The 8,402-nt window shown below is 40.4% G+C and overlaps 1 protein-coding gene across 1 annotated transcript in view; it reads right to left on the bottom strand.

The window, feature by feature from the left end:
- The window catches only part of LOC126393851 (protein FAM163B), a 180,925-nt gene that overhangs the window by 107,523 nt on the left and 65,000 nt on the right, over positions 1-8,402 (bottom strand). The gene's annotated exons all lie outside the window — the stretch shown is intronic.

Here is an 8,402-nt window from a genome sequence, read left to right as displayed (position 1 = left end):
ACATACGGGGCATGAGATATGCCCATTCAAAGTTTGACATTTCAATGGGTTGCTATAGCGCCCCCCTTTGGCCAATTGATGTAATATTGTTTCATTGGCATCCTCCCATGACCCTCTACCACTGTGCCAAATTTCACATGGCTTGACCAAGTCAGTGAGGAGAAAAACGTGGAACAGACACACACACAGCGTTTTCATCATTATATAGTAAGATAAAGAGATAAAATATTTTGTCCACTTGGCCCAGGATTTAATGACCACATTTTTCTGAGGACAAAGAGAAAAGGTAATCCTTTCCATAACATAAATATCATTTATAATCCCTGTCCACTCCTCAATCAGTGCATCCTAAAAATAATGTGGAAAATTGCAAAGGAAGATCAGTGTTAAGTATCTTTTTTAGTGTTTTATGAAATTCTGTCCAGACAGGCCTGATCACAGGACACTCCCAGAATACATGCCAGGGATTGGCTTCCTGAAACCCACACAGTCTCCAACATTTAGTGTCTGTAGAGGCGAAAATCGGTGCCTGGAATTGGGTCAGATGGCTCCCGACCTGTGGGAAGATTGATCGCTGTGGCTCCCCCTGTGGACCAATGTTGGTGTTTTCTAATGTTTGGTATGACTAAGTCATGGTATGGTATGCTGTACATAATCACAGAAACTGTCAGTGTGTCATTCTGTCAGTCAGTCATTCTGTCTGTCCCACGTTTTTCTACTCACTGACGTGGTCAATCTATGTGAAACTGCACATAGGCATTGAGGATTGGCATAGGTAGAAGGTGACAAAGCTACCAATGGCTATGGACTAGTAGTGGTAATTTATAAAATCGTAGTGGAGTAAAGAGTACAATATTTCTCTTTGAAGTGTCATGTAGTAGAAGTATAAAGTGGGATGAGATTAAAATACTCAAGTAAAGTAAAAGTACCTCAAATAAAGTACTTGAATATAGTACATAAGTACATTTACTTAATTACATTCCAGCACTGGTCAGCAGAAGGACACACAGTAACTGAATTACAGTAATTGGGATCAGTGGAGCAAGTATAGTAGTTTGTCTTTAGCCCACAAATATATAAACCAGTCATTATAATTACCCTAAAGCATAAATTAATACAAGTATATGATATTTATGCATTTTTCAGGTAAGAGTGCTGTTGACCACTTGTAAAAGAAGAAAACACTGGTGAATCCAAGAAATCAGTGGGTACCAACAAAATAAAAACAAACCATGATTATAAACAAAAATAAGAGAAAATTTGTTCATATTTTGTTTCTTGCATGAGGCCCATTGTCAAACCAGTCCTATACTAGTGCCACAAAATTTTGTTTATGGTGTCTGATCTGTGTTTGTAAAAAAACAAAAAACAAAAACATGGATGTAGTAAAATACTTGGATACAGCATTGACGGCGGGGCCCCATTCATTCCTATTAAAGTTGTTCAGTTGCTCTCTTTCTGTGGTTCCACTGTCTGGCTGCTACAAAAACTGGTTTCAAAGCTCAGCACACTTCCTGGAAAACAACACAAACTTGGACTTTCTGCAGTGAACAACATCCGGGGCACTAAGCTGTCACTGATGAGCTGATGGGGATGCACCCCTGAACAAACCTCCCCATCCGATATGTGTGTGTCAGAGCTGCAAACATAAAGTGAATCAGCGCAAAAGAGAGAGCTGGCAGCGTGAGAACAAAACTCTGATCAGTGATTTTCTTTTCAATTTTTATTATTATTTTTCAGTTGCCACCATCTTAGAGAGGCTTCAGGATGACCTGAGCTTTCAAGAAAGCTTGGGTTTCAAGAAATACTTTGATAAACATGGCAGCAATAACAGGAATTTACATTGTGGACAAAATTCAATTAAATTAAATCTGTCAAAATCACACAGCTGGTCTGCGACTACTTTCTCAAGGATCTTTGAAAGGAAGGGAAGATTAGATATTGGGCTTTTTTAGGAGAGGTTTAATCACAGCTACCTTAAAGGACTGTGGTACATACCCTGTTAATAAAGATATATTGATCATGTCTAATATGTGAGTGTTAACTAAAGGTAAGACTTCTCTAAGTAGCCTAGTTGGGATGGGGTCTAAGAGACACGTTGATGATTTAGATGAAGAAATCATTGAGGTCAGTTGTTGAAGGGTAATCGGGCAGAAGCAAACTAAATATTTATCAGGTCAAGGTCCCTGTGTTTGAAGGCAGACTGGTACTGAGAGCAGCTGAAGGGTAATTACACACTTCTAGAAGTAGCCCGACTTTGCCAGTTGGTGAACTGGCGGAAAAGATCATTAAAATCAAAAGCAACAAACAGCTCATTTCCTTTACTGCAAAGAAAGACTGAATGTGAGCAACAAGATAGCGAAGAGTTGTTTTTTGTTTGTTTGTTTTTGTATTGTATTGTAGGTTGATCTTGGCTCCAGCATAAAGGAATAATTTTGAATGTTCTGCTGTTGGTATACAGTTGGTCAAGTCCATTTGTTCCCCCAACACCACAGCTTTAATAACAACCCAATCTTACCCAATCTCAAAGTTGCTGGTTTCTGACAACTACAGAGTAAGACACAGACGAAAAAAGCCATTCGTTCACATCGGCATGATATGCAGCCAGCCGCCATTATTGTTTAGCAGTGCACGTCGGCGTCAGGGGAAACATGGCAGGACAACAACGAAACTTAAGCAGGCAGAAGTCCAAGTATGGTGGGTGGGAGTGGTGGTGGCTGGATGGGTCTGACAAACACCGACTTTCACCTGGGAGGCAGGTGTTCGCTTCCTTTAAGGATTATAAAGCCAAACCCTGTTCTTTTTTCCTAAACCAAACCACATGTGTGTGCACATCAGGAAAGAAATGTCAATCCACAGTGTTGTACCTATGTAGTGCATTTATTTTGAAAGGGACTGTATGCAAACTGTACATTTCCTGTGAAAACAGAAGTGTAACTTCAAGCAGGTAGCCTGTTGTAATGGAAATGCAACTCCCTGCCGCGTTGGGCTGATGGCCCAGACCAAACCAAGCCAGCCCGTGACTGTCGAAAAGGGGTGGGCTGGTGGACAGGGACATTTAGGGCCTCCTAAAGGGGATCAGTTGGAAGAGGTGGTGGGTGATCATATGTTGACACCACCTTGATGACTTTCAGCAGACAGGTTGACTCTGATTAGCTGATAATCAGATGTTGACACAATCTACAGATACTTTGTTGAATACTGCTTAATAACCTGTTGCAAACAGTTGACATCTGGAGATCAACACTGGAAACCTTACAGTCTACTGGCAGTTAGTTACGTAGCCTCATCAGACAGGTGGTATGAGAAATAAATTATAGTCAGCAACACTCGGTGTCCTTTGTTACCAACTTTTAACACACACAGACCGGTTTCGACAAGTGTCTTCCTCAGTGTGTGAAAAGACAGAAAAGCAGGGTGAGACATGCAGAAATAACCTCCATTCCCAATCACACAGCTGCATGGCATTAGGCAACCACCAGAGCACCAAGCAGAACCCTGGTAATCATAGAAAAACATCTCATAGAAGAGAAAAAAGTACAAAACATGTATCAGTAGGTATTAAATAGACCAATATCAAGAAAACACATCTATAATATAAAGTGCCTAAGAGTAATAAAGTATACCCAAAAAAATAAATAAATATATACAAATTACTGCTTAGCAGCAAATGGTATAGTAAAAAATATATAAAGTGCCACAGGCTCAATTATAGTCCTCAGCATGAGAAAGTATGGTTGCCCTGGGTCACCTTTCACTAGAGCTCCCTGTCTTGTGCCAAGTTTCTTAACCCCCGAGGGAGAGTGTGTGTACCCTCCCAGGTGTTGATTGAATTTCTGTGAAACACTGACCTAAAAAATTATGACAATGTTCTTGGCAGCTTGATGAGGAAGTGCAGAATGAGAAGATCACATGCAACATGTACACACAGAAACCTGAGTCCTGAGTGAACTTTCATTAAAACTTCATTAAAGTTTCACAGCCGTGAGAGAGGGTGTGTGATTTCATTTCTGTGGAAATCAAACTTGCAAAATACTAGTTACATACTTGGCAGGATCTCGAAAGAGGTGTGGACTGAGGAAAACAAGCACAAAATGNACACACACACACACACACACACACACACACACACACACACACACACACACACACACACACACACACATCCACCTTTATAGTACACACACTCATATCCTTGCATCATGTAACATAATTTCATAGATGGACTTCACAGTTACTGCATGAGTTGTCTTCATGTTCTTGCCTCAGAACTGACACATTTGTTGTGTAAACTAAGAATTAGCTTTAACATTGTGTTTCTGAATGAACGTGGACTTGATCAGGTTTATAGCACCCTGCCAGTTGTCTTCTATACATTCAGCACCCAGATCACTTTCCCATTTATGTCTTTACTTATGTCTAGTTACATGATAACTGCTTTCATTCTGTCTGCTTCAACTGGTGTATTTTTGGGGGGAATCGCGGTGAGAACGGCCACAGTAAAGACACTGGAATATCGTATAATAAGTATGATCCAGAAATATTTTCTCCCAAAAAGTCATGTGACTCTGAATATACTGGTTACTTTAAAACTGTACAACAACCCTGAAAGTACCCTGAAACCCCCTCAGTCTGCTGAGGGTTTATGACGCACACCTGGGGACACTCGTTAGTCTGTTTCGATTGGCTCATTTGAGATGAACTGCGCCTTGCCTGGAAAGTAGACAAGAGCAGGCGGCTGCAGCAGGGGGCGGTGACAGAAAGCTGCGGTCAAGTTGGACAGTTTTCGGACAGTTTCCAGCAGCCTTCAGTCCGTACAGGAAGTCACAGAAACACTCACATCCTGTCAGATACGATGTCAGTTTATTAAAATATCGTCAGACTTATATCAGTTTGTTCTCAGTCTCCAATTGTTTTAATTATGATAGATTGATTTACTAAAATGCTTTACAGGTGAATTTATGTTCATGGTTTAACCTCCATGTTACATGAATTCTCCTGTAAATCACACCTGCACACACCTGGCTGCTCCTGAACTTGAACACACAGGCACACCCACCCACACACACACACACACACACACACACACACATACAAACCTTTATAGTAAATACACTCAAATCCTGGCATCATTTATCACAGAATTTCATTTTTCATACATGCATTTTGTTCATGTTCTTGCTTCAAAACTGATGATACACAAAATAAACTTTTGTAATGTTGTTGTGCAACAAAAACGAACAACAGAGCCAGGTCTCACTCAGTCGTCAAAATCTTTTGCTTGTGCAGTGACTTGCGGCGTTAGAAACCAACGATAAAAGGCATCCTTCAACGTCAGCACCCAGATAACTTTCCCATACATGTCTGGCAGCTCATACGTGTCAGAGGAACTGAGTAGTGAAAAAAGAAAAGATACTTAATGTTTTCCATTTTGGCGTTCTAGAATCTGAATGTTTTAAAAATTGAATTTGAATCAGATTGTTTGAATTTTTGTTGTTTAACTTGAATAATCACATTTAACTTATGTAATAATGTAATAAGCATGTTGCAATGGACTACCACTCCCAGGGAGAATGAAACTGGATGAACAACAATGTCTCATCTGAGCTTCCCCACCCATCTCCCCACCTGCACCTTTTTTTTTTTTTTCTATCAGCCGTGTATTACTTATATCAGCCTCTCTAGCTCAGTCAGACAGTGTGGTAAAGCTGCCATGTGCCTGCTGCCTCTGTAACCATCTTGAACCCTGCTCAAGCCTGTCTACCTGAGCCTCTGCCTGATCCCTGGACGGTTCGACCCTTGCCTGCCTTGTGACCGTAAGTTTTTGCAATTTTCCCCATTAATTGTCTGTGTGTATTGTATGTGTTGGTGAGTCAGATTGCTGGAAGTAGAAAGGACTTTCTGATGCAATATATTGATTCACAGTGTGGCAGCAGTATGAAACAAATGAAGATACACGGGACCTGGTGAAAATGTATTTAATTAGTTCAGTGTTCAATCATTCAACTGATCAAATGTGTCACTTACCCACCTGCTGTGTCTGCACTGACTAGCAGACTCAGTGTTACCGAACTTCCTAACTGAAAAAACAATTTCCCTTGAACAGACAATCTAAAGATTAAAGTCTTGTTTTTTCTGCTCTAGAAAACAAACACTGATTTTAGCTGCATCAGTAGCTCAGCATTTGATGTTCTGACATTGTGACCAGTATGCTCAGATATGGGATTTATAAAAATCAAACATGACAGAAAAATGTGCGGTCCTCCACGGCAGCTCTGACCCAGGCGTACGCTCAAAAACTGTAGACATGAGAAATGGCAGAAAGATGAAAAGGAAGAAGTGTTATGAATTTGATATCATTGTGTAGAATACGATATGACCTCTCACGTTTTATATATGAAGAGTGCACTTGCAAAAATGGATGAACATGAATGAACGAACAAACATGTCTCTGACTTGTCCCTGATGTGCACACATAAAGAAAACATGAATTAGGAAACTAAACACAAGCATATATCTTTGTTTTTAAACAGCCCCTCTGGTAGATTATATAATCATTAGATAAACGGATGAACTTTAGTCTGTGAAGATGTGAACAGCTGGACAAATCAAGTGTACGCTGCTGCCGTTTGAGATGCCTTAGTCGGGCAGATACGAGTGCAGAGTGTCACTGTTATCCTTTATGAGCCAATATATTTTGTTATATAATGTGTTTGTTTTATGGCTTTTAATTATCTTTATCGCTGTGTGTTAAATGTGCTGTGTGTCATCGTAAAGCGCTGTGTCACTGTTAGAAAAAGTGTAAACAAATAACGTGTATAATCGTCATTATTAATTTTTATCTCACGTGTTTGTTGGCCAAAATTGCCCCTCAGTTACAATTCAGGAAATTCCTTTTCACATGCAATCAATCAGTTGATGGGTGGGTATAAAAGCAGCGATCACAGTGCGTCAGGATGCACGATGGCTTATTTGGGACTGCTAGAGGATGTGGTGGATGGGAGACTCCAGAGGGAGCGGATATTCAGGAACCAGCAAGACCTACTGGCCAATGATGATGAGTGGCTTATGAGCCAGTTCCGACTGCTGCGTACGGTGCTGCTTGATCTCTGTGCTACGTTGCAAAGAAGCACCCGCAGGTACAAAGGTATGCCGGTGCTGTGCTGCAAAACGTGGCACACCTGACAAACGTGGCACTACTGCTTGATGCCCTGACCCAACCTCTATCCCCAGGCATTTAAGCCAAATGCTGCTGCTGCTCCAGCATCTGCATGTGATGCATGTTTTTTGAAAACAAGACGAATTTTAAGAAATCATTTGAGTCAAGACAATCATAATGTTTGTCAAACAGCTGTGGCAACTGTCTCCTTCATTTAGAGCCTTTATTTCAGACAGTCACTGAAACTGACAGTCAGCTCGAAACAACCCTCGGTTTTCTGTCTAAATAAATCAGTGCAAATAGCCTTAATATTGGACCACTTCCTCTTGACTTCTGAAACAGTCTGAGGCATCAGCCACCAGCTAACACTCCGCTGCAGTTTTAGCCTTATAATGTCCATACTGAGTCCACCAAACAACAGTCTTTCTGTTTCTCAACCTCCCCAACAACAACTTCATCTTCACTTTATGTGAAGTTTTTCCTGATCTGCTGTGAGGGTCCAAAGGACAGAGGGATGTTGTAGGTCACATATCAATTCTTGCCTCCCTCCAACGGTTGCCAGTTAACTTCAGGATTATTTTTAAGATTCTTCTTATAAATTTTAAGGCTCAGAGGTTTGGTTTGAGGCTGGTTTGGCTCTTATTAACATAGCTGAGTTTCTGACTCTGTGCTCCAAGTCGTGACCTGACCTCCTGCAGCCTAGCCTCGCTAATTGTCCCTAGGTCAAGGCTGATGACCAAAGGTGACCGGGCTTTTGCCATCAGAGCCCCTGTGTTCTGAAATTCTCTGCCTGAGGAGATTAGGCTTCCTAGCACAGCACTTGTTTTTTTTTTAAAATCACTGCGTAAATGTATTTTTAAAGGAAAGCTTTTCCTTTTAATACTTGATTTGTAAATTTTGTGTTTTATTTCCTTTCGTTCTGTTTTTTACACAATTCTTTCTTACCTCCTAACCTTGTTTTTAATTATTGTAACTGTATTTTTTATGGTTTATTTTCACGCACATTGTGGAGCACTGTGTAACCTTGTTTCGATAATTGCTATACAAATACTGACTCCACAAACTAATAGTTTGCTAATGACATATTCCTAAGTAATACTACTACTAGGTAGCTTGGTACGTTAACTAATGCAGCTTGTATTAGAGCACATAAAAAGTGTTGAGTAACTCTTTGGCTGTTGTATTTTTGCTTATTAGAAGGGCTGAGAAAAAAACTCTACCCTTTACAATTACAATTACAATT

The sequence above is a fragment of the Epinephelus moara genome, chromosome 8, assembly GCF_006386435.1.
Source record: "Epinephelus moara isolate mb chromosome 8, YSFRI_EMoa_1.0, whole genome shotgun sequence".
Classification (NCBI taxonomy): Eukaryota; Metazoa; Chordata; class Actinopteri; order Perciformes; family Serranidae; genus Epinephelus; species Epinephelus moara.
Note: the sequence above shows the minus strand (reverse complement) of the source record. Positions and strands in the feature narration are given on the sequence as shown.